General features: G+C 36.4%; 2 protein-coding genes across 10 annotated transcripts in view; one reads left to right on the top strand and one right to left on the bottom strand.

Moving 5' to 3' along the window:
• LOC5571231 (G protein-activated inward rectifier potassium channel 3) overlaps window positions 1-27,089 on the top strand; it is a 377,954-nt gene that overhangs the window by 227,581 nt on the left and 123,284 nt on the right. The gene's annotated exons all lie outside the window — the stretch shown is intronic.
• The window catches only part of LOC5571230 (serine/threonine-protein phosphatase 2B catalytic subunit 3), a 211,669-nt gene that overhangs the window by 137,254 nt on the left and 47,326 nt on the right, over window positions 1-27,089 (bottom strand). For both annotated transcript variants that reach the window (XM_021851315.1, XM_021851316.1), the window contains exon 3: window positions 17,708-17,797. The gene's annotated coding sequence lies outside the window, so the exon portion shown is untranslated. The remainder of the gene's footprint in view (window positions 1-17,707; window positions 17,798-27,089) is intronic.

Raw genomic sequence — 27,089 nt, 5'->3', positions numbered from 1 at the left:
AGGCTATTGTACTGGCCTTGCCTTTCTAGTAATATAAAAAAAAACATTCTACAATGTTTGGCATGAAGGGTTGATTGTAAAATTAAAAAAAAATTTTGCAATGAACATTGTTAGAATAATTCAAAGTTATCTGTCAAATCGTACACTTCAGGTTAATTATCAGAAATTCAAGTCTGAAAGGTTTCCTGTAAGAGCTGGTATTACTCAAAGGCAGCATTTTGAGATTAATATAGTACAATATTTTCACTTATGACTATCCGAGTTACCTCAGGAATGTTAAAAATCTTTGTTTGCGGATGACACAGGTCTCTTCGTCATCTATAGTAGTCATCTGCAAAAAAGTTTGGATATTTTTCTTGAAACTAGCAAAAATAAAAAAATTCTCCTTATGCTTCCAAAACTCAACTAATAGTATTGGTTTATGAACCAAAAGCTCTTTATTCGAAATTTTCAAGATGACATGACATGTTGTCACGATAAGAGGAGTTCTAATAAATTGGTCTGATGATGTTAAGTATCCAGGGCTCATGCTAGATACATATTTAACTTTCAAAAATCACATTAAGTGCATTCAAGCCAAATGTAATAAATATGTAAAATGTCTCTATCCCCTTATTAATAGAAAATCAAAACTTTGTCTTAAGAACAAGCTTTTGATATTCAAATATATTTTCAGGCAAGCCAAGTTGTATGCTGTACCAATATGGACTAGTTGTTGTAATAAGAGGAAGTATAAGTTGTTGAATTTGGGAAAATGATTTTGAAGCTCCCTTCCTGGTATAGAACTAATGACTTACATAGAATATCAAATGATGAAACATTGGAAGAAATGCCGAACAAAATTATTAAAAATTTTAGACAAATATCATTGCAATCTTCTATTGCTACGATATATGCGATATATATCTAGGTCAAACATGAAGCTTTTTAATATAAAGTGAATAACACTTTCTTTTTTTTTTTTTTTTCTTATCGGTATTACGTTTCCAATGGAATAGATTTGCTGAAGCATTTCAGAGTTTGCACAGGTTATAAGAGACATAATACTAGATAAAATTTAACTAAATATATAAAATACTTACCGTGGCAATAGAAGATTGCAACGATTTTTGTCCAAATTTTTTGATAATTCCATTACAGATTACAGAATTACACGAAAATGTACAAATTGATGCACACATTGCTATTAGCTTTGGGAAAACTTTATCCCACATGTGCAAATCTGGCAACACTGGTCATCACCTGACTAATTGCATCTGGCTTGGCTGCGCAAAAAGCACTTCACCACACCAGTTCCACTCGACAATGCCACCTGCTCTACCCGGCCGATTGGCAGAGGCAATCGGTTGACAAATTTACTCAACAACTTTGTCACTATCGCACTGCAGCAGCAGCCAAAGTAGCAGCGCCAATAAAAAATAGAATCTATTTAAAATTCCGGCTGGCAAACGGGCACGTCGATGATTCCTCTCGCCGCCCGTTGACTTTTCCAAGCCCCTCCCCAAAAACAACGTGGCCTGGCCAGTCGCAAGAAGACTCAAGGCAGTGCATCCCACCTCCCCAGACAGTTCGGCGGCGCCGTCGAAATAGAAGTTCCTACGGATTTTCGGTGACTGGTGACCTAGATCACGTTGTTCAATGTCGTTATTTCTGCCTGGGCACCACACCATAAGAGTGCCCTATAAGCATCAGCAATCGACGAAACAGTGCGGCGAAATGAGCTGAGTCAGTCTGCTGGTGGTGGATTTAGAGTTGGATCCAAGGAGGCGCCTCGAAGACGTTGTCGACCAAGATGATGATGATGATGATGGCGAAGGCGACGCCGCCGACTGCGACAAAGACGATGAACGAAGCGAAGAACGTGATGGCGCATATCAATTTTATAAGCGTCCGTCGTCCTCGTTGTCGATTGCATGGGAAGATTGGAACCAAAGTGCAGGCTTGTTGTTTGTGGCGGAGTTTGACGGAGCAGTCAAAACTGGGATCGTCAAAATAATGTCGTTAGCGAGGGAAAAGCTCACAATACAGGTGCATTAGGGGTTTATCGGGAGATGGATTTTAATGGCATTGAGGCGAATGAGAGGGAGTTTCATAATCAATCAGACTAACATTTTCAGTTGAATTTGGGCAAAATCTGTAATGAGGAACTAGAATTGTTTGTCAGAAGTGTCACCTTCTAATAGAAATATCATTCATAACAGCTTCAGTTTATTCAAAGATTAGATAAGAGATGTTCTTAAACATTTTAACATTAGGCTCTGACAATCAATCGCAATTTAAGAAGAATCCCCTAAATATGATTGGAATTTACGTCATCTTCTGCTTCAAAAAGGCGTTTGAAGGAATTCGCTCGCCCGTGTCTCTCGAGAACACCACAGAAATACTAAAAATCCCATATTCATCATCGGAGTTCAACATGCTTTTATGTTTTATTCACAGATAAAGTTCAAAAGTCTACCGTTATTTCACCAAATTCTCAGTACTGGAATCTTGAAAATGTTAGGAACTTTATAATTTCACAATTGCTAGAATCTCAAGATTCATTCATAAGATACAGATTTCTAGCTAAAATTCCAAAATTCCCAGAAACATCCTTGTTGTCAAATCATTATAAAATTCACATACACATAAAGGAAAAGGTTATCGCAAATTTACACTTCAAATCGTGTAAGATTACAAAACCTACATGATTACGCGATGCATAGTGGGAATGTAGTAATACATATTCATATTTTCACATGATCTGTCGTATGAATAAGCGACAAATTTGGCGTACATGCATAATTTTATGTGGGGCCCAGATAGCCGTAGCGGTAAACGCGCAGCTATTCAGCAAGACCAAGCTGAGGGTCGTGGGTTCGAATCCCACCGGTCGAGGATCTTTTCGGGTTGGAAATTTTCTCGACTTCCCAGGGCATAGAGTATCTTCGTACCTGCCACACGATATACACATGCAAAAATGGTCATTGGCATAGTAAGCTCTCAGTTAATAACTGTGGAAGTGCTCATAAGAACACTAAGCTGAGAAGCAGGCTCTGTCCCAGTGGGGACGTAACGCCAGAAAGAAGAAGAAGAAGCATAATTTTATTGATTTTAAGTGTCACTCTGAATGGAATTTTCTTACAGTGCACTATGGGCCAGAAATAAAAATTTCGCGACAAAAATCCAAAAACCTTTTTTCAATAAAATGGATTATTGAGATGATTTTTTTACCACTGGGAACATGTGTGATTGTATAGGCAGCGTCCATTTATTACGTAACGCTAAAATTGGAAATTTCTGACCCCCTCCCCCTGGAGGGAGTAGACTCAAGCGTTACGGCCCTCCCCCTAGAGCGTTACGTAATTTGTGGATGCCGCCATATCAACTATCTTATTTGATTTATTACATTATTTCATTGCACTTTATGGAGGTAAATTCTTTTTAAACTGAAAAACTTGGATTTCAGCCTGTCATTAGAAAAATTGGTTTGAGGGGGAAAATGGGAAGAAAAATAACTGTGTGTATGAGCAACTCCACCGAACATGACGATTTTTTTTTAAATTTAATTTTTGTATTTTTTGAATCGCCTGAAAACAGATACAGATTCTTTACGACCAAAAATGCCATTTTGCACCTTCAAACCGCCATTTTGAACTTCGCCTTATTTTTGAGAAGGGCGTATCGGAAAATGCATAGCAAATCTTTAAAAAAAACTGTAACTCGAAAACGGTTTGTCCGATCGATTTGAGATTTTCTACAAAGTTGTAGGTATTGCTTAGGACTATATGGAGAAAAATATGCACGGTAAAAAAAGTTACAGATTATTTTTTATTTCAAAAACAAAATTTTAAAATCGATTTTCTCCAGAAAGGCAGTTTCGATTTTTTTAATTTTTGGATATGTTTTAGGGGACAACTTATGTGATTTATTGCACAATGTTTCAAAATGGAAGAATTATGGACAAAAAAGTTATGATTTTTTAAAAAAATACAGATTTTTAAAAAAATTGAAATAGAGGAAAACATTAATATTTTATGTGATTATCTGAAAATACAGAAAAATTGCAATCGAAAAGTACTTAAGTAAATTTTTTCTAGGTTGCATCAATTTCGAGATATACTCATATTTATATAAAATTTTCAAATAAAAATAAGTAAAATATGCCCTTTTAAAACATATTTCGTGTTTCTCCATTCCAGAAATATTTTATTTTGATTGAGTGAATCGTAGCTGAATTGTTTATTGTTTGATCAAAAATTTTATACTAAAGTATTTAGAAAAGTATGCACGGTAAAAAAAATATAAACGAAATTTTCAAAAGAAAATTAGAAATTCATTGTTCTTAAAAACCGCAAAATTTATGTTTTTAATTTTTGGATATGTTTTGCAGCATATTGTTTTTAATTTCTTGCACAATGCCTCAAAACGGAAAATTTTTGAATAAAAAATATTTTTTTTTTTAAATAAATAAAACAAATTTATGTCAAACGATATTTTTGGTGCGTTTTTTTGAGTACAGAAAAATAACTATATATTTTTAAATATGAAAAATTTCTATCGAAAAATACTCAAGTAAAATTTAGCTGAGATGCATCACTTCCGAGATATACACGGTAAATGTAAACGTGGCATTAAAAATGTGATTCTATCACAACGGTGTACTTTTGGTCCCCAGGGCTAAGCCCGGCTGATGGGTAAAGCCCTCTCATCGCGGCAAGATCGTACAACAATGGAGAAGGAGTTTGTCATTTTTTTTTGTTTTATATATATACAGTAAGGACCCGATTTTGTCAGCCCCTCGATGAATTTTGGGCTGACAAAATGGGGAACCTGACAAAATCGGGTCATTTTATTTTGTTCCTGTTTTTCAAATTTTTATGTGTTACATGGTTACATAGACTTTTAAGAGGGCAATGAACATGGGCGTAGCCATTTTTTTTTATCAGGGGCTCCCCCCTCCCTTATAATGGTAATAACGATTTTTAACACTTAATGAAAGGTATTGTCATTGCCCCCTCTGGCTACTCCCATGCGTGCATGACAACAAACATCATCATCAATTTGAATGTAAACGTGGTAAAAGATGACGATAACAATTTTTCGACAAAATCGGGTCAAAAAGCTGATAAAATCGGGGGTAGACAAAATCGGGGGCAGACAAAATCGGGGGCTGACAAAATCGGGTCAGTACTATATATATATATATATATATATATATATATATATATTTATATATATATATATATATATATATATATATATATATATATATATATATATATATATATATATATATATACTGCAATTTTATTACTTAATTATATCAACTACTTTCTTGTTATCGTCGCAGCTCGAAAATTGTCTAACTTTAATTTGTGTTTCAGAGATAGGGATACACGAGTGATATTTCTGAGTGCTTTGAACTGTTTTTGCACTTGAAAATAGTTGGTTAAGTTCTTGTGCAATGATATCATATTCCTCAGAGTAGTTGAATAACAAAAGAAGATTTGTGTAAGCTGCTCTTCTATCCGATTTTGAGCCCAATCATATAGTTCCTTAGGCAAAAGTGATGAAAACCTTTGTGGAGCCTGTTTAGTAGAATGCCTGTAAATATACATAAAGATGAGTAGTACTGTTCCTTGTAATTCTACTATTGTATCCTTCGACAGATACACGTAATTCAACCTCAAATAAAATATGTTTGAAAAGGGCTTATTTTTCTTTTTTATTTGAAAATTTTATATAAGTATGAGTATATCTCGAAATTGATGCAACCTAGAAAAATTTTACTGAAGTACTCTTCCAATGCATTTTCTGTAGTATCAAATAAACATATAAAAAAAATTGTTTTCCTTTATTTCGATTTTTTTTTCAAAATTTGTAATATTTTATAAAATTATAACTTTTTTGTCCATAATTCTTCCATTATGAAGCATTGTGCAATAAATCACATAAGTTTTCCCCTAAAACATGTCCAAAAATAATAAAAATCACAGATGCATTTTCATAGAAAATCGATTTTTTTTAATTAAAAAAAATTGTCATTATTTTTTACCGTGCACATTTTTTTCCAAATAGTTCTAAACAATACCTACAACAACCACAAAATATATCCAAAAATTAAAAACATCAATGTTGCGGTTTTTAAGAACTATTAGCTTCAAATTTTCATTTGAAAATATCGTTTATATTTTTTACCGTGCACTCTTTTTCAATACTTAAGCATAAATGTTTTGATCAAACGATAAACGATTTAGCTACGATTCGCTCAATCAAAATAATTTTTTTCTGGAATGGAGAAACACGAAATATGCTTGAAAAGGGCCTATTTTTCTTTTTTTATTTGAAAATTTTATATAAATATGAGTATATCTCGAAATAGATGCAACCTAGAAAAAATGTACTTAAGTACTTTTCGATTGCAATTTTTCTGTACTTTCAAATAATCACATAAAAAATTATTGTTTTCCTCTATTTCGATTTTTTTTTCAAAATCTGTATTTTTTTAAAAAATCATAACTTTTTTGTCCATAATTCTTCCATTTTGAAACATTGTGCAATAAATCACATAAGTTGTCCCCTAAAACATATCCAAAAATTAAAAAAACAGAAACTGCGTTTCTGGAGAAAATCGATTTTAAAATTTTGTTTTTGAAATAAAAAATAATCTGTAACTTTTTTTACCGTGCATATTTTTCTCCATATAGTCCTAAGCAATACCTACAACTTTGTAGAAGATCTCAAATCGATCGGACTAACCGTTTTCGAGTTGCAGTTTTTTAAAGATTTGCCATGCATTTCCCGATACGCCCTTCTCAAAAATAAGGCGATGTTCAAAATGGCGGTCTGAAAGTGCATAATGGCATTTTTGGTCATAAAGAATCTGTATGCAAATTTTCAGGCGATTCAAAAAATACAAAAATAATCGGGTTTGCGAAACGGCGTGGAACCGCTCGTATGTTTTTCGAAAGCAAATTGAGTGCATTTTACATATGTGATATAAAAATAACGTTAATTCTAGATTTAGCCATTGATTTCACAATGTACCAGTAATGTTTACTGTATTTTTACTAGTTCGCCTTAAAAGTTAAGTTATTCGACCGTATTCGGCTTGTGACCAGTTTGAGGTGGAAGCCTAGACTCCACTCTGTCTTGAACTTTCAACAGTTTTTGCATATATTTGCGGATGGCCGAGATACATGCTATAATTCGGTAGATTTTTAAACCCTATATTTTAAACTTCGCCGCTTGTTATACAATCAACCAATTGAATAAGTTTGATTGGTATAAAACAACAAAAGCTGCCATAATGCACTACTTTTGAACAAGGGCTCGTTCATGAGCTAGGTGGCATTCAGAAATCTTGGTTGAATCGGTTGAAAAATTACAAAAAAAAACTTATTTTTTCCAATATCCTTTGAGGTCATGTTTTATATGATATGATAAGACCATAACAGAGGAATTTATTTGAGGCTCACATTATAACGTTTTATGCGTTATTTCTGGACAACCTCCAGGTTAAGTTAAAAGACTTTTGAAAAAAATATGAAACGGTGGAAATTGTAATATGTCTGTTTTCATACAAATTACAATGGTATCAATTCAATATGGACATTTAGTAAAAATTTTCTAACAAAATCATACCAACCTAGCTGGTTATTTTTCAACCAGGATTGAATCATTGGTATAACATTTTAGAAAAGTTATCGAGTAGAAACATAGATAACCTGACCATTTTTTAATTTGATCGTTCACTAAGACTTAATTGATATTAGGAAACAATACATTATAAAATAATTAGGCAACCTTATGTACTATCCTCCTATATTACGTTGGAATTGCAATCAAAGGACAATCTCCTGAATATGATTGAAATTTGCGTCTTTATCTTCTGCTTCAAAAAGGTATTTGAAGGGATTCGCTCGCCCGTGTCGCTCGTTCGAGATGTCATCACAATGCAGATAAATGTTCAATTCAATTTGCAGACACTTCGCTCTCTTTCGCTTCTTGCACCGATTGATACCGTTCAGCCGGCGGTGCTTTACACAGTGCTACCATTTCGAGCTTAAGCCATCCCTGATTCAAAGACGTTCCAGGTAGGGGTGTTCCAGTTTTTTTTTTATCAATCGATCAAAAATTTGTTAAATATAACAAATTTTGTTTGAGTAAAACGACAATTATTCGCATATTAAAATATATAGCTACTTCAAATGGATCAATCGAAATAATCGATTACCTTTGCACTACTATTTGCCCTACTATTCATCGTGATTCGTTCATTTATAATGTATATGAATATGCTTGGTTAAGGGGCAAAAGATCTAAAGACAAAACGTTGAAAACAAAAGTTCGAAAGGACAAAAACAGTTTTTCGTCCTTTTGTCCCTTTTTTTTTTCCTTTTCAACCTATCGACTTTCTTTGTTTTCCACGTTTAGTCTTTTAACCTTCTGTCATAGATTCGTTATGCAGATAAATCTAGATTTTCACTCATTTCACTCCCATTGCCATTTGCCCGCCCCTTCCGACGCAGCAATCTCTTTCAAATTCCGATTTCCGCAGTGCTTTTTGTATGATAATGAAGTAAATATTCGTCGTCGTTCTCAAGGACGACGACGACGACGACGACGCTGATAATGGCGTATTGACACCGAGGGTACGCTTTCGGCAAAAGCTATTCTACCCGAGTGATCCACCCGATCGAACGAAAGTGCGAATATAGGGTTACCATCTGTTTGAGTTATGAAATCGGGACAAATAACACGTTTTTGGTGGCCTTTTTTTCTGAAAAAGTTTTATTTTATTTTTTTCAAATGTTGTATTTCAAAGAAATTTACCTTAAATTAATAAATTAAAACCTCTAAGCAAAGTTCTGTTTGTGTTTTGCATATAAGTAAAAGTCTTTGGTAAAAAACTGCAAAGTTTAGGTAAACTTTGGGCTCTAACATTTGTTTCTCGTATGTGCCCTTTGGAGAAAAACATTAGTTTTATGTACAGTATTGTTTTAATACTTTACATCTGGTATATGTGCTGTATTTTATTTATCAAATTTTATTGAATTTTTATGAACAGACACTAATCTGATTGATGCTAAGATTATGAACGTTGTAAAATGTTCATAAAGAACATAATGATATAAAATGTGGACTTATCCTAAAAAAATAAAAAAAAATCAAGAGGATCTAAATTAACTCAAAATCTGGATTACCCTGGCTAAATCAAGATGGATGGTAACCCTAAGTGCAATGCGGGAAATCGTCGAATTGTGTTTATTGATTTCGATTTTTTTCTGTTCTGTTCGGTTCTTCCTTTTCCAATCTGTCTGTCTGTCTGTCTGTCTGGGGTTGCTTTCCTTCCTCAAAGCGTCTTCGACGGAAAATTGGAAAAATTCAGCCCCCGGGTTATTCATTCAGCCCCGGGGAGGAAATCGTCGCTCGCGCTTACTTCGCACAGCTTTTCTTTTTCTCCGTGTGTATTTGAAACTTTTCGATTGCACTCGGGAAAAGGATGCCTCATTAGGTTTGGGAAAGAAAAAAAAATGTGGAAAAGGAGGCACAGATAGTGCTGCCAGTCAATTCGATCAAACGGCTTTTCCCCCGGGTGAAGAAAAGGTCAATGAGTAGGCCAAGCGAAATACTGCCCGTTTCCATGGATTACTTTGATCGGGCGCTCAGGGGACGGAAATTTTAAAATCGAAAAATAATTTGCCGCTAGGAAATGGGGTGCTTCTTTGGGCATTCTGCATTTGATTCACAGAGTAATGGAATTGAACTGTTTGACCTGAGGTGAGTTCTTTCTTCAACATTCAACATATTTTACTCAGAGTTTATATACACAGAGTTGCGCGAAGAGACTTATTTGAATGCCTGCTCTTCTTCGTCTTCGAAAACAGCCCCTATCTGTTTTGCTGGGCTGCTCGATAGGTAGACGGTTTACCAGTTCGATAGGTAGATTTGGTTTCACTCTTTGCGCAACTCTTCATTCATAGACTCTGATTTTACTCAGTCCTGTTAATCAACGTAGTGCATGTCATACGTTGGCTGACAGTTGAGTTCACAATGTGAAAATTCGTTAAATAACGGAATCTTACGAAGGACTTTTCAAAAAAGTTAGTTTTCGTTTACTAGAAAATAAGGATGTTAAGAACAAACATCGTTCAAAGTTTTGAATCAAGATCTAGTTGGCAACACTTCAAATCCGTCATAAAGTGACAATCTCCGGTTTGTGTTCCACACTTACATAAAAAAAACGTAAACTGGCAAATGATTCGTCGACCTTCCGGGTACGTTCCGCGAAGGATTCGATGAAAAATGGACTCCAATTTCCTGTACACGTTTTCGGAAGCGCATTCATCTGTTTGTCAACGAACGCAGTGAGAAAAAAAAAACTCATAGCGTGTTTATGACATATGCGCCGCGTTTGCTACGGACCTGTTGCCCGTTGGTTTATTAATAGATGAGTGACAGCCAGAGCTGCTCTGTGTGGGAAAAATATGATGCATGTCGAAAAATGCATCGACAACAGGAGTCACATGCCTAGCGTGATTGATTTTAGGTAATCTGCATGTTGTCGATTTTTTCGATTTTCGAAAAATTCGGAATTGTTCAGTAAGCGAGTGTTTACAGGTACAACAGATGTTGGATAAGTGAAACAAAGTTTCCATTTCAGTTGGCGAATGAAATTCGTTAACCGTATCGACTGACAGACGTCAGCGTTAAAAATAAAACAGTGGCTGTCCGGTTGCAACCTGGGAGGGAGAAACCAATACAAAATTTCTGTACGTCATAGTAAGCCGGGACTCCGCTGTCACGAACTGTCACTGTGAGTCCAGATCTCAAACATTGGACTAACCTAAAAAACGCGTAACTGATTGAAGCACAATTTCGCATTTCATCAAAAGTGACAAAAATTGAATGAAAATCAATTCATGCACATAATGCAAGTAATGTCACGTGAGCACTGATTCAATATGAAGCATTAACAAACGCATCGTTTTACTTTTTCCAATGAAAATTCATATTTAGTGCATAAAAAACTGTGGCCCTTTTTCCATGTGTGTCAGGAAAGATCGAAAGTACACAACAAAAGAAAACTAGCGGTTTTCTCCAAGCCTGCCTTGATTGTTGTTGGCAAGCTGAAGTTATCTTGCAGTTCAAACAAACGTTGTTCTATATTTCGTGTGTAGTATCGGTGCCTCCCTCCCAGGTTGCAACCTCTGCGTCACTTAACTGCTATAAACAGGCCTAATTGCTAGAACGATAGGGTCCTAATGACGTTAAACGCTTAAGTATAGGCCAGAAACACATGTTTCTTCAATTGTTTAATGTTTTTCGTTGGTTTAAGCCCACAAAACATTTTTTCTCACAGTTTTGCCACACTCTTTGATTTAAACTCAAATTTTGGGTGAATTTTGTTTCCCGTGTACCTTTAAAAATGTCAGATAGGAACAACCCCAGTGTAAAAGAGTAAAACCTCTGTGGCGTTTTTGTCGACTAAGTGAACGTCAAACATGAATAAAAGTGACAAGGGTAAATTTTCGATCCATTTTCTGAAATTCTAAGCTTCTGGATGAAGTTTCGTCAGCTGCTCGGTAAAACATCTGGGAGATGCTTCGTCAGCTTTTCGTAGAAGCTTCTGCAGATTCTGGTAGAAGCTTCGTCAGCTTCTGCTAGAAGCTTCGTCAGCCTCTGGGAATAGCTTCCTTAGCTTCTGAAAGTAGAAGGTTTGTCAGCTTCTGGTAGAAGCTTCGTCAGCTTCTGGGAGAAGCTTTCGTAGTTTGTTGAAGAAACTTCGACAGCTTCTGGGAGAAGTTTCGTCAGCTTTTGGGAGAATCTTCGTCAGCTTTTGGGAGAAGCTTCGTCAGCTTCTGGGAGAATCCTCGTCAGCTTCTGGGAGAATCCTCGTCAGCTTCTGGGAGAAGCTTCGTCAGCTTCTGGGAGAGTTTCGCCAGCTTCTGGTAGAAGCATCGTCAACTTCTGCTAGCAGCTTCATCAGCTTCTACTAGAAGCTTCATCAGCTTGTGAGAGAAGCTTCGTCAGCTTCTGGGAGAAGCTTCGTCAGCTTCTGGGAGAAGCTTCGTCAGCTTCTGGGAGAAGCTTCGTCAGCTTCTGGGAGATGCTTCGTCAGCTTCTGGGAGAAGCTTCGTCAGCTTCTAGGAGATGCTTCGTCAGCTTCTAGGAGAAGCTTCGTCAGCTTCTGGGAGGTTTTGCCAGCTTCTAAAAGAAGTTTCGTCAGCTTCTGGGAGGAGCTTTGTCAGCTTCCGGTAGAAGCTTTTTCAGCTTCTGGTAAAAGCTCCATGAACTTCTGGAAGAAGCTTCATCAGCTTCTGGTAGAAGCTTCATCGGCTTCTGGTAGAAGCTTCATCAGCTTCTAGTAGAAGCTTCATCAGCTTCTGGTAGAGGCTTCACCAGTTTCTGAAAGAGGCTTCGTCAGCTTCTGGTAGAAGCTACATCAGCTTCTGGTAGAAGCTTCATCAGCTTGTGGAAGAAGCTTCATCAACTTCTGGTAGAAGCTTCATCAGCTTCTAGTAGAAGCTTCATCAGCTTCTGGTAGAGGCTTCGCCAGTTTCTGAGAGAGGCTTCGTCAGCCTCTGGTAGAATTTCGTCAGCTTCTGGTAGAAGCTTTTTTAGCTTCTGGTAGAAGCTTTATCAGCTTCTGGTAGAGGCTTCACCAGTTTCTGAGAGAGGCTTCGTCAACTTCTGGTAAAAGCTTCAGCAGCTTCTGGTAGAAGCTTCGTCAGTTTCTGGTAGAAGCTTTGTCAACCTCCTGTAGAACTTTGTCAGCTTCTGGTAGAAGCTTCGTCAGCTTCTGGTAGGAGGATCGCCAGCGTCTGGTGAAAGCTTCGGTAGATTTATTAGCTTCTGGTAGAAGCTTCATTAGCTTCTGGTAGAAGCTTCACCAGCTTCTGGGAGAACCTTCGTCAGCTTCTGGGAGAAGCTTCATCATCTTCTGGTAGAAGCTTCATCATATTTTGGTAGAAGCTTCGTCAGTTTCTGGTAGAAGCTTCGCCAGCCTCTGGTAGAAGCTTTGTCAGCCTCCTGTAGAACTTTGTCAGCTTCTGGTAGAAGCTTCGTCAGCTTCTAGTAGGAGCATCGCCAGCGTCTGGTGAAAGCTTCGTCAGCTTCTGGTGGAAGCTTCGACAGCTTCTGGGGGAGGTTTCGCCAGCTTCTGAAAGAATCTGGGTAAAGCTTCGTCGGCTTCGGAAGAAGCTTAATCAGCTTCTGGTAGAAGCTTCGTCAGCTTCTGGTAGAAGCTTCGTCAGCTTCTGGTAGAAGCTTCGTCAGCTTCTGGTAGAAGCTTCGTCAGCTTCTGGTAGAAGCTTCGTCAGCTTCTGGTAGAAGCTTCGTCAGCTTCTGGTAGAAGCTTCGTCAGCTTCTGGTAGAAGCTTCGACAGCTTCTGCTAGAAGCTTCGACAGCTTCTGCTAGAAGCTTCGTCAGCTTCTGCTGGAAGCTTCGTCAACTTCTAGTAAAAGCTTCATCAGCTTCTTGTAGAAGCTTCGTCAGCTTCTTGTAGAAGCATCACCAGCTTCTTGTAGAAGCATCATCAGCTTCTGGTAGAGGCTTCGCCAGCTTCCTTAGTTGCTAAGGGAAGCTTCCTTAATCTCTGGGAGACGCTTTCTTAACGTTTTGGAGAAGCTTTCTCAGCATTTTGGTAAAGCATCAGATTTGAAGTAAGAAGCCTTTTACTTCAGAAAGGAAAAATGATCTAGTTTCTGGGAAAATATTGTTCAGGTTTTGAGAGATGCTTTCTCCGCTGCCGAGGCAGTCATCAACTGCTGCTGAAGAAGCTCCAACCATTCAACATGTGAAACCCATTGTAGTATAAAGCTTCCAGTGAAATCTAAATGTAAAAGTAGAAATCGTAAGAGAAGAACCTTACAAATGCATCACAAAAAAATTTCTGGATCTTCCAGATTTCTTAAAAATAGATTTGGATTTGGAAAATATAAAAATCTTGTGAGATCTGAAAGGTTGGCAACCCATTAAAACATTTTCTATAACATATTTAGGACTGAAAGTTTAAGCATCATACCCGATTTATTTTCATCTTGAGATTCCCACCCTTGTATCACCATCTTGGCCATTAGTTCACCACAATTGTTGTTGTTCGTAGTTAGACAACCAATTATCTTCACAAGGTCAGACATATCCAGTTAACATGGGTTCCAGTTAACGAATTAGTCTCTCGTTGGGCGCCATTTTTCCGTCAACTGTCAACTATAGAACGCGCATCGATATCGCGCTCTCTGGTTCTCGCCAAGCATGAAGGAAAATGCCTTCAACTCTCGAAATTGCCACCGTTAGTCGTTAATTTCCCCTGAGAATCGAAGCCTACCCGCATCAGGAACCTGGTCAGGTTTAGAAAACCCATTTCTCGGTGGCGTACGTCTTTCCCGGTTTATTTGGTTGGGTCGAAGGATGACGACGACGACGATGATGATTGCTATTTACTTCCTATACGGTGACTGATGACTTCTATGAGGTCTCGCTTCATAGAATCGGTATGGTTTATCCCTTTAGTATCCCGATCAGAATCACATGAAAAGATTTCAACACGGTTCTATCAGCAGGAGTTGAAAATAACACAAGTAGATATAATTTTATTATCAACTTTCCTTTATTCTTAACTTGTTATATATTTTTGTAACAGATATAAAACAATATTTGTTATATTTTTCACCTTTTATCTTTACATTTGTTGTAAATAAGTGTTATGATTATTACCATAATTTGCAACAATTTCGTTATTTTGTAACATCTTTTAAACACTTTCTGTTATAACATCCCATACAACCAAAATGTACGTATATCCCAAGTAACACAGAAAACATCATATTGAGCAGATATCTGAAGATGAAGTTCTATTCAGGTCTTAAAGATGGAATCCAATACATCTTTGGTTTTAATCCCGTCCAGGCGATGTTTACGCAAAACATAATAATCTGGCAAACTAGAAATGCCATTCATGATATATTCCCGGCCAATTAATGTAAATATCACTTGGCTAAATCTTTCCACACAACCAAAAATTCATCGAAGTAATTTTAGTTACAAAGATGCTCCCGAAAGCATGATAATTGGATTCAACAAAAATAAAACATATTTAGCACATCCCGTATTGATCTGTTTTGATGAATATGTTATAATGATGATTTTTTCTGTCAGTTGTAGAACATATTTAGCATTGGCTGAATGTCAACAGTAGCTCTTCAAATTTGGATGCAGTTAATTGTATTTCGAAGCCAATGAAAATCTGTTGCGAACATTCGAGTAAAATGATAATTCACGAAAGCGAAAAATGTAAATACTCACAAAAATAGTTCATCCAATAAAACCCGCCAGGTGCTATCAACGGTGAATGTACAGTTTCAACGACGATATTTGACATCAAAGATGAATGAAACAGCATGCTTCGAGCTTGTGAATTTGCTGCTGTGAACACGTATTTTATACGTAATCAAAACATTATTCAGAACACAACATTTTTTTTCTATCTCTACCATAGCAATGACTTTATACATTGCCGTTCAAAATAATAATAAATGTACAATTTTAAAAGCAAGCTATTCACAAATTAACGCCAATACAATGACGATTTCCAGCACGGAAATTATTAGTTCGACCTCATCTTTCAGTTTGGTATAAGAAAACACATCGAATTGTCATAGGTATATTATAAATAACCATTACAAACACTTTTCACCTGCACTGTACACTTCTGGTAGAAGTCACCATGCTTCTCGCCTCCCTTGAGACAAAAATTTAACACTATTTGATTGATTTCACGGAACACGAATTGCAATTGCGCATCTAATGAACGGCGCGTTAATAATCAATGAATACAACACTCGGTTTCACTGCAAATCTAAGCCGGCACAAGAAATATCATACACTATGTACACAAAAGTCATCTTATATTTGCTTATTTGAAACTAGTTAGAAGAAATAATATGTTTCATGATTTTATTTGATCAAGGTACTTGCAATTGAAATCACTGTTTATTTTTGTTTTGTTTTCGATAAATTGAGCTGTCAACATATTTCAAGCAAAACACAATGTGTGCTTGTATTCCCTCATTCTAGATTACATCGCGATAACTTGGTTATAACATACTGGAGTCTATTATGTATTACGTAACTTTGATATAACTAGTCAGAATGCTTTCAAAAGTATGAAATATGTATTGTAAAACATCTATTGAGACGAGGAAGATGTTTTAAAAGCCTTCAGATTTGCGCTTTTTCGGTTATAAATGTGCATGAAATCTGGTATTGGACATTCGAACAAAAACAGCGGTTATGTACGAAAGGTGTATTTTGAACATATTTATGACCTATTGTGTTACTTGGGATGTAACGAAATCACCTGGAGGCTTTGTATGTGCAAAATTTCACGTATAAGATGTCCCGAAAAGGCTTTCTACGTACAAAAGTGGAGGCGATATATGTGCATATATATTATATTATACGATGAATAATAGCATACAATGCAAGTGTATGAATGTTCTACTGAACTAACCTGTGATCTTATGCGACTTAACTTACGGATTGATTCGACTTACTTTGTACGAATGTACGGGACGAAACCAAATGTACAAATGAACTCAGAAAAAAGCGTTTAATGCGAGGAAACTTATCAATCTGACGATTTTATCCACCGTGTTTTGCAGGTGTGATGTAATTTGTATAAATAAACGAGTTATTACGTGAACTTTTATGCGACTTCTGGTTGTCTGGGATTGTTCCTTCCACCTGGTCGGGATGTGTTTGATAGATGTGAGGTCTACAAAAGGTAGCGAAATTGTTATCCTTCCGCATTCAGTGACATATATTCTTCGGAGGATTACCGCCTATCTGACTGAGGCAAAAAAAAAAATCGATAAAATTTCGCAAGCATTCCGCTGTGAGGCCCAAACCGATTTGGGAAATTTAGATTTTCCTAAAACTCTTCCCTTCAAGCCATTACAGGTGAAACTGTATCGCTTGAAAAAAAAAGCTATTTTTCGTTCTACAAAACCTCCAGCACCGAAGAAACAGGCAACTGCACACAAATGTGAAGAAAATTCTAGGTAAACCCAAGAGAAAGAGTTTACTGGGAAGAGTTGTATAGAACGCGCATTTAAAAACTTCTTTCACTATCTTTGTATCGGTTGCTTTGATCGTGCTATGAACTCAATTGAGAACGAATTCGGCACTGCTCGCACAAGAAACAAACAGTTTTTTGTGAGCTTGTGAAGCTCTCAAAAAACTTTTCTTGTGTCTTGTGCGAGTTTCATAAGAATTCGTCCTCAATTGATTTCAAAGCAAGCGAAGAAAAACATCGCTCTGTAGCGGTTCATGATCGGCAATGTTTCGCGAAAGAAATGACAATAGTCCATTTTAAGAGACGTTTTTGAGCAGCTGACCGCTTATTTTATGAATAAAAATTTGACAGGAGGCGGTGTCGTAATGTGTGAAAGTAACAGCAATATCAGCAGTGTTGTCGTTTCGTAAAATGGACTGTAGTCAAAATTGTGGTGCGTTCAATGCCATTTCCCTCCCTAACGCCATTTCGATCCTGGATAAATCCCTTCGGGATGGGTTTCTCCTGTTCCCATCCATCAAAAACCGCAATGACAAATGACACCAGTGGCTACCGGTGCCGCTTATGCTCCTTCGAATAACCCTTTTGCTCTCGTTTTTCCCAAGAAATGGAGGAATATTCGTCAACTAGCCCCGGTTACCTACCTGTTCACAGATCACACAGGGACATTTTAGTTCCCGAATCGGAGTGCGGTGGTTGTTCTGGTCCTTTGCTCGGCGTCAGTTCCTGGATTCCTGAAATGGGTCAGAGAAAGAAAACAGAGAATTCGGAAATTAGCAACAAAAAAAACAGCCGTGAGATGATGGCCCTTCGGGCCGTGTACCATTTAGCGGGGCCGGTACGGGGGAAGTAGGCGCAAAAAGACGGATCCAATGTAAACGGATCATAAATCTTTCCGCTGTTCGAGGGGTTTGGGTGGCGGGGCGTCAGTAACGTTATTTATGACGACATAAATTCTAGCCTTTCCGCTCTCTGTTGACCAATACTGAGCAATCAGTGAGGATCAAGGTGGTTGGAAATGTTTCAGGTCAGGTCTGAAGTTTGTCACCGTTTTAAGTTGGGATTTGTATACCCTAAGCACTGACATCAACATGGGAAACTTAAAGATATCACAGTTTCCAAACTGAGCTTGGATTTCTGTTTTCTGTGCCCTGAGTAACATTCGAAAAAATCATAATTCCTGATTATGATCGTTCAGAAAGACTCAAAACGACTCTACCTGTTACTCTTCCATCCACTTTGAATGGGACGAAGTGGGGGCCGCCGATTGACGGCTTCCTTTGATGGTGGGGAATTCATCACAGTTCGTTCCGTTTGGTTCACGAATGCACGCAATATATCATCAAATCGAAGGAGGCGTGCATTTTGTTTCCAGAGGAACGAGGGGTAAAATTGGCATCTTGATGGATAGGAAGCAGTTGAGAACTGCTGGAAAATAAATAAGTGACATTCCTCGCAAACTTTAGAAGTGTTTTCTCAATCGAAGGCTAGTATTCAAATCTTAAGTAGAGCAATGGTAAAATTTGCTGAAAGTTATTCTGCAAAACAAAAACAACATTTTTGATTTTTTCAAGGATCAAATGATATGTCTCTGGTAAATTCTGGGTTGCTGGTAACTGTTCAATTACATAGTTTGTAGATTTATTTTAATTTTGTGCATTTTGTAGCATTTTTTTTTGGTTTGGTTTCGTAAAATTCGAAGTCGTTTGTGATAAATGTGAATTGTAATTTAAATAAACTGTAGATCAAATGGACGTTGGGATGACGTTGAGTCAACTGTGGTAGGAAATGTAGGCAACATGCAAAGTAATGGATGATGTTAATGCTACCAAAGTTGGAAATATGAGTAAGGATAAGTAATACAAGGACAAAAATGGAATGAAGAAAATCTTAAGGCTTGAACTTTTTGATCGACGTTAGTGTGAGACACAAGTGAGGGAGTTTTATGTGGAAAAAGTTGTGGAGTTCGGTGAACTTTTTTCAGGAATGCCACATTATTCGGTCTCCACATTACCAGTTCTTTAATTCCTGTGTGCCTTCAACAGAACCTTTTGTTAGTGCCTTTTGGTACTGAGCGATTAATATGACATCCTCACTGTCCACACGATTCGGCCTAGATCAGGTATCCGGTCTACGCCTAATCGTAAAGGACTGTACTCTCAGGCCTCATTGTTACCGATCGTTTGAGAGATCCTCGGGCTGTTGAGCCCTAAAAGTAAAGGAGGACCCTTCTCGACGTTGTCAATACGATCTCGTTCGTGGTCCGTCGATCTCGACAAAGAAGGAAGACGCCGATAGCCAAGTATTGGTTACATAAGTGGAAACGTCATTCCACTTGTCCAAATATAACCAGACCCGATCCTTAGCAACCAACGCCATCAATTGCCATTGTAATTAGCAGTCATCAGCGAGCGCTCGCCATCGCATCGGTACGAATCCATTGATCCTGAACTGCCTTGAAACCACATTAGCCTAATAAACACATGATAGACACTCCATAGTAGTTTTCCAATATAATAGATCTTTTCCCTCCAAGTACATACTTCTCAATAGCCAAAGAAAGAGCATAGTTTCCACAAACTTAGAACCCGGTAGCCCCTTCTAATTACCCAGTAGCATGCCGGCCCTACGACACAATTCAGGGTTCTCATGCTACTGAGCAAAATATCCGGGAGTCTTGGTTCTGACGTGAGCCCATAGAGCTGCCTCAGCGTATATCTTAGTTAGTCTCAGTGCGCATAACGATGTCAGTGGTAGATACGAAATATTTCAAGATACTGATATTCATCACAGGTTGACGCATTACGCTGTGCGGCGGCGCTAGTGATTGCAACGTTTGTCACTTTGAACATATTCGCAGGTTTTCAGAAGATTTTTGTTCTAGCGTGGACATCTGTTATCTGCGATAATACTTTCCTCAATCTTAAAAAATACCTTTGAACATCAAAAGTTTTATGCACTTTGTCAATAAGTATTCTTTGCCACATAAAGCTTCAATTATGTGGCAAATTAAGCAATAAATCACCATACAAGCTAGTGAACTTGCATCAACATATGTTACGCAGTGTTACCTAAGTCATTTTGACATCTGATCCAGTAGGAGTGAGCTGCATTGGCGTAGCTAGGATTTTTTTCTGGAGGGGGCCTAGGGGGGGCCTGGAAAATTCTTGTTTTCAAAAGCATGTCGGTCTCGGTTTTTTTAATTGTTACTCTACTTATTTCGCGGCACATCAGTGATATTTGTAAATTTCAATTTTCGCTACGGAAAAGATTCATTCTTTCAGTAATCCAATAAAAAATCCTTCAAGTATTCAGGCAAAAAAAAACTCACAAGAAATGTTCTTCGTGATTCTTTCACGAACTTTTCCGGTATTCCATTATCTGCTTTGATCAGATTCCTTTGAAAATTCCTGCGATAATTTGAATTATTTTCGTACTTTTCAGTGCCTTCTCCAAGAACTCCTTTACCAATTTTACTGAGTTCGTCCTGGGATTCTCACGGAAAATCATTCCCAGATTTTCTGACCTCACTAGAATTTTGAAAAAGTCAGCTAATGCATCAAAAATTCTTTTAATCATTACTCCTGGAAGGACCTCTTCGTACATACTAAATATTCATTCCAGTTGTCAATTTAAAGTACCCAGGTAACATCAGTAGCTGTTTAACAGTTTATTCAGTTGAAATTTACTGTAGAGCGATTTGTACTACTCTTATTCGGCATAAATGTTTGTTGGGTATACTCCGCTTGTGCATTAATAATTTGAATTTTCAGGAACTACTAAGGATTTCTCCAAAAAATATTACAAACAAATCTAGGAGTGTCACCAAAAATGTCTTCAAGATCACCAAGCAAGGATTCATTAAACGAATTCTTCAGAGAGTTCGCCAACAGTTTTTCCAACTTTGCTCCTCAAGTTCTTCCTAGAGTTTCTCTACAGTATTGTTCTTGAAATTGAATGATTCTTCCAGTTGTTACTCTAAGAATTCTTCGTAATATTTCACAAGAATTTCATGAGCAACCAAATAGAATCCAATTGGAAAAAATTATATTCATGATTTCTCAGAGAAGTTCTCCACAGTTCTATCTGCGTTTTTCATAGATAATTATTTCTTATTTTTTTTTAAATCAAGAAGCAAAATCCCGCATCCCTAAAAACCCTCGAATTTTTTTTTCAGAAATGCCTAACAAAGAATGTTTAAGGAATTTTAATATTCCTTTAAAGTTCCTAGCAAAAAAAGTTTAACTATTGATTCAAAATCTCTTCCGTGAAAATACTCTTATATTTTCCGAGTAATTTGTTCAGGAATTTCTTAGAGAATTATGTTATTGTTTCTCTAAGATCGTTTCAAAAAAAAATTACCAGAAATCTAAGTAATTTGCCAAAATTTTCTTTAAACCCTCTAACGATTGTTTTGGGAAGTTTTTTAAAGAAATTGTTCATCAGATTTACTTAATTCCATCAAATATTCTTTCAGTTCTAGAAATAACTGTCATTTTTTCCGAATGGTTATCTAATGATTCTTCCATAAATAACGTTATAAAATTATCCACTCAACATTATTTGGATCAAAAACTACTCCAGGAATAGCTTAATATTTTTAGAGATTGCTTTACAAATTCCTCTATGAATCACTCCATATCGGATTTCTAGAGAAACACATACAGAAAAGATTTGAAAGAAGTTTGTTGGTAATTTTTTGAATAATTGTAGCTTTAAATTTACCGTTTTGTCTCAAATTTCGAACACTCGGTATTTGTATGGCGAAATGGTTGAAATGTTTCACTGAAATATGTCATTACATCACCAGGAAACGGCAGTCAATTGCAATTCAATTTTAACGTAGAACTAGTTCAAATGAAATTATTTGCTAAATTGTTTATTTGAATACGATTTATTTGAGCTGCTCGAAATTTGAATCAAGGTGTTCGGAATATAAGACAGAACAAACACAGTTTTCGGCATTTGAATCAAAAGTTTAAATGAACAATTTTAACAGTAAACCGATCAACTCTCAGTTAGACTATGCGTAGAAATCAAAATTTTCACAAATATCAGCTAATTTATGTCTATCAGCATTTGAAGTCACTGTTGGCCTTAAGTGTTCGAAATATGAGCCAAAACGGTAATTCGGAAAAATTTACTAAATTCTTATTGAAAAATTTAATTTCTAAAACTTGTTGGCAATGTACCTCACAAAAAAAGCTTAAGTATTTCTTGTAGGATTTACTAGAAAAAATCTTGTTCTGTTTAGTTGTTAAAACGGATGGAATTTTCACTGAAAGTATTTGTAACTAATATCTTAGATAACATATTGTATGAACTCCGAAACTTCATTATACTATGGTAAACATATTGATGTAGAACCAATTTTTCCTACCTTTAAAAATCCAAACAAACTTTTTTGAATGGTCTATTATCGATTATTTTACAGTACTGTAGAAGTTTAATGCGAAAGCATTGCCTGTATGTTTTAAGAACATTACGGAATATGTATTTTGGTTAAATTCGTAATGTATGATTTTAATGAATTAAAATCTCAGGGGAAACTTTTGCACTACTTTGAAAATTTGTTGAGGAATTTCTGATGGACTTTTAGAAATCAGGAAACACACGTATAAGAATTCTGCCATTTTTACGAAACTCCTATAATTTTCCTATTTTTAAATCCAGGGAAACAACAAAATGTTGAAGCTGGTAGAATAATAGATGGGCAATGGTACAATGAATGATAAGTTATTATTTATAATCTTTTCTCTAGAGGTAAATTACAGGATAGTTAGAACTTCTTTAATGAATTTACAAATAAACCAAATCTATCATGAAGCTCCATCAGAAACTTCTTTAGAAGTTATCCTTGTCATCTATCATTCCTTTACTTTTGGTTCTCTAGAATTCCGAGGATTTGAAGCAAAATTTCTAGAAAAAGAAAACATAGAAGAATTTTCGACGCAATTTGTGATGTATTTTAGAAATCTTTATTAAGGACTCTAGATGAACTTCTCGAAATTTGTAATAAAATTTTTGAAAGAACTATTTGAAGGAATTCACGAAAGAAGTTATAGTAAAAAGTGAGCGTCATTTCTAGGTAAATTCAAGAACATATTCCGGAATCAATTTGTTAATAAAAAGTAGACAGAATAAATTTATGTCCACCAGGAGGAATTCACTTTGAAAGTATGATCAGGTCCCACAATATTATATGACTAATTTCCAAGAGATTTGCAAAAATTCTGAAGTCACCCTTCAATATTCTATCTTTTCAATTATTTTTTTTTTCGAGCATTATTTGGGTTGATTAATGTACGGATTTATTTAGTGAATTCTCATGAGGAAATTATCATCACTAGACAGTGAATATGCTGCTTTATGCTGAAACAGCATTATTTGGATTATTCAGAAAAAAAAAAAGAATTTTGGGAATCAATTTTCCAGTTTATTGACACTTTTTTGTACCACGGTATTTTTTGGATGACTCTGGAAGGGGCCATCTGGAAGGGGAAATCTAGAAAGCTGTGAAATGTGTACTGCTATCTTTCAAACATGGGTAGTATTGTCTGTTTAATTCGCAACAAAACGCGCCGCCAACTTTCGAACAGACTGAAAAAAATCGTCATCAGCAAAACCAATCGAAGGAGGTGATTTGCCTTTGTGTTGGCAAGACTGGTGAAACGTCAAATGCCAGAAAAAAAATCAAAGGAGGTGATTTGCTATTGTGTTGGTAAGACTGGTGAAACGTCAAATACACAGCGGTTGCTTGCCTGGCGACGATTTTGGCGACGGTTTCACCGGCGACGATTACAAATCATCGCGTCCGATAGGGTGCAAAATTTACAATACTAGAAGTGGTACCCATTCTGCGCCCGCACACTCCCAAAAAATCACGTGATTTACCTCTTTTGGGATGCACATTAAAGAAGCGAGCCGAATGACGTAAATTTGTGTCGAATTTTGCAAACGTTCGGGAAATGTCGATCACAGTTCCATCGTTTTCGTGTCCTTTAACATGTAAAATTACAATCTTGAAGATGTATTGACTTCAAGGACACGTTTTGGTGTGGTTCCATTGCTTACATCATGTGTCATTCAGTCATAATCAGATTTACGTCCACAGTAATTTTCATTATCTTTAAGAGTGCGACTACCATGTCTTTATTTCGTCTTGGGTTGTTATGTACAGCTCTATTTGCTTTGCACCACAGACGTTACGAAGCAGATAATTCTCATCGTCTCGATTAAAATTTCTGTAGATTCTTCAAAAATGGTTTTCGAATAAACATTCTCTCCAATATCTAAACAATATTGTCCTAAATCCGGAGCAAGTTCCTCTCAATCTTTAGAGTCCATTTTTTCTGAAATTCGGTCTGAAATTCAGTAAAGATGCTTTTCTTTTTCGAACTAAAGAAAATTTACTATCCAACTGGATCCAAGCGGAAACTCCTTACAAGCTTGGAAGAAGAATTTAGCATAGAAAATTCTTCTCGAGCTAAATGTTGATTCGGCATCTCAAGTAAAGCACTGAAATTTGTGCGCTAACTGTCAAAGTTTTCTGACAGCTGACCGATTAAGAGAAAACTGTCACTTTTCCTTGCAGAATACTCAGAAACACGGGTAGACACATAATTACCAGATTTTATTAATTTATGACTATTTTCTATCTGCCTCTGGAATTTTAATCCTGTTTGTCAATTTGCCTGGGTTGAAGTATCGCTAAGCTGCAACCCATTTGAAATGACAGATAGTGCAAAATTTCACAGCAGAATGAAAGAGAGGCAGATGGAAAATAGTCATTAATGCAACCTTTAGTAATTATGTGACTATTTTTATTTCTGAGTGTAGAACAAGTTCGTATATATATGAGCGTTTTGTGACGATTTGCTTTCTAGATGCGTTGATCTAAAGCATTTTCACCAAATGTCAGTTGTCTTAACTAACGGGTCGAGTTTGCTGGTTAGAAGGCAGTCATGTTCCAACCAGCGAATTACCTCTGTACCTACGAAGTGGATATTACTCATGAGTCGGAGGAAATTCGTCTCAATTTCGCACGGATTTAGGAAAGGTTTTCTCGCTAATTTTGGAATAAAATGCTCATAAATGTTGATAAAGTTCTCCGCAATATTCGGAGGAAATATCTTCCAAAATCCGGAGCAGATTCCTCCCAAGTTCCTAAGCATATTCTTTCCGTATTTTGAAAGATATTCGTTGCAAAATTCAGTAGAAGTATTTTTTATGACATTGAAAAAAAAAATCCTTTTGAACGTTGGAAAAGATTTTTCCTGGGTCTGCTAAAAGAGATCTCAGAATTCTCGGAATAAGATTCTTTTAGAGCTTTGAAGTAAATTTCTCCTTAAAATTGGTAGACATTATTCCCACAAATTGTTTACCCAATATTCGAAGGGAAACTTTGGAACAGTTTTATTCCAGATTTCGGCTGACATTCCTTTTCATATCTGGAAGCAGCCCACTGCTAAGTAGCCATGTTTTTGTAGTGAGCATCAAACTCAAGAGTAATAACTCACTTGGGAAAAATCGTATCAATAATAATTTTCCATTTCATAAAACTGTTTTTGAGACTCACTGTAACAAAACGTTTTCGTTCAGAATCAAATATTTCAAGCGTTTGCAACTGTGTGTCTGTTTAAATCAGCATAAAAGAGTATTAACCACACTTTCCCCACACAATTGTTTTTCGCCATTCTAGATTGTTTGTCTCGAAACGTCTGTTTGTTTACTAACATTGAACTGTCTTGGGGAACCACTTCCCAGTGGGAACCGAAGATGGTGGCTCGTTTTTTTTCCCATGGGGTTGTATTGTAGTGCCAGAAGCCTGTCTGGAAGAGATATTGATGTTTGGCATATGAAAGTTTGACATAAAGGAAGTTCAGCTAAAAGGAAGAAAAAACTTCAAAATGTATGGTGTTGTAAAAATGTTGATGAAATAAGTAATATTTTTGATGGTGACGATACTTAATAACCTCTTTGTTTTACGTTAAAAACTTCATTTACCATTCGCTGCACAGTTCAAAACGTTCAATTTTATGGGTTTCATATCGTAATTTATACCATTATTCCTATGTTTATGCATTTTAAATTGTCGGAGTCAAGGACTGTAAGTCAAAGACTTCCTCATCTTTCATCAGCACATAAGCTTAATATTCTGTTAGCATTTGGTTGAGATACGTTTTCCTGAAATCATTAAAAAGCACTTGCTTCAATCTGTCTGAATATCGACCAAACGGTGATGTTACATTAGAGGATACGGTTTTTCCACAGTGTCCTTTTCAATGGAAAAATACTTTCCAACTGGAGAGCGACACATCTTACCCTCAGTTCCCCACAATGCTATCCCGTCCACAACGGGTTGCTTTGATTGCCATCACCACGTACGTCCACTACCATGCGTAGGTACGTATATGTGATACATGTATATTATACAGTATTGGACAACGTTTTTGAAACTTTTTCGATTTTCCATACAAAATGGTCAACTTTAGTGGGTTAGATCCGGGTAATGAAAAGGCCGATTTTAATGAAATTTTTACAGTTATTTAGACATAACTTGAATTTGAATATATATTTTTGAGTAAATTTTCTAATTCTAATAAGTTTGAGAACTATAACAGTTTCACTAAATATGGTTTATTTTTACACAAGCTAAGGTGTAGATTTCGACGAAATGAACAAGTTTGCTGAAGCAATTGTTTTGCAGGAGTTTCATATCTTAAGATAAATTGTTTATTATTTTTCTTCAAAAATTCCACTTTAGTCAAATTGTTATTACAGCCAACTCTCCATGGCTCGATATTGAAGAGACCATTCAGGTAAGGATGTATCGAGTTGTAGAACACAAAACCAGTGCAAATGGGATCCAAGGGACCATCGAGGCAGCCATGAGAACCAATTTTTACTAAGGTTCTCTAACTGGTTATTGAGATACAAAATATCGAGTTAAAGCCAGTTAAAAATAGTGATTGGAAAAAATACTCAAACATATATGCAGAAATCCAAGATAATTTGGCGTGCTGT

Source organism: Aedes aegypti, chromosome 3 (assembly GCF_002204515.2).
Source record: "Aedes aegypti strain LVP_AGWG chromosome 3, AaegL5.0 Primary Assembly, whole genome shotgun sequence".
Lineage (NCBI taxonomy): Eukaryota > Metazoa > Arthropoda > Insecta > Diptera > Culicidae > Aedes > Aedes aegypti.
The sequence above is the reverse complement of the archived record's forward strand: the minus strand, read 5'-3'. Positions and strand labels throughout refer to the sequence as shown.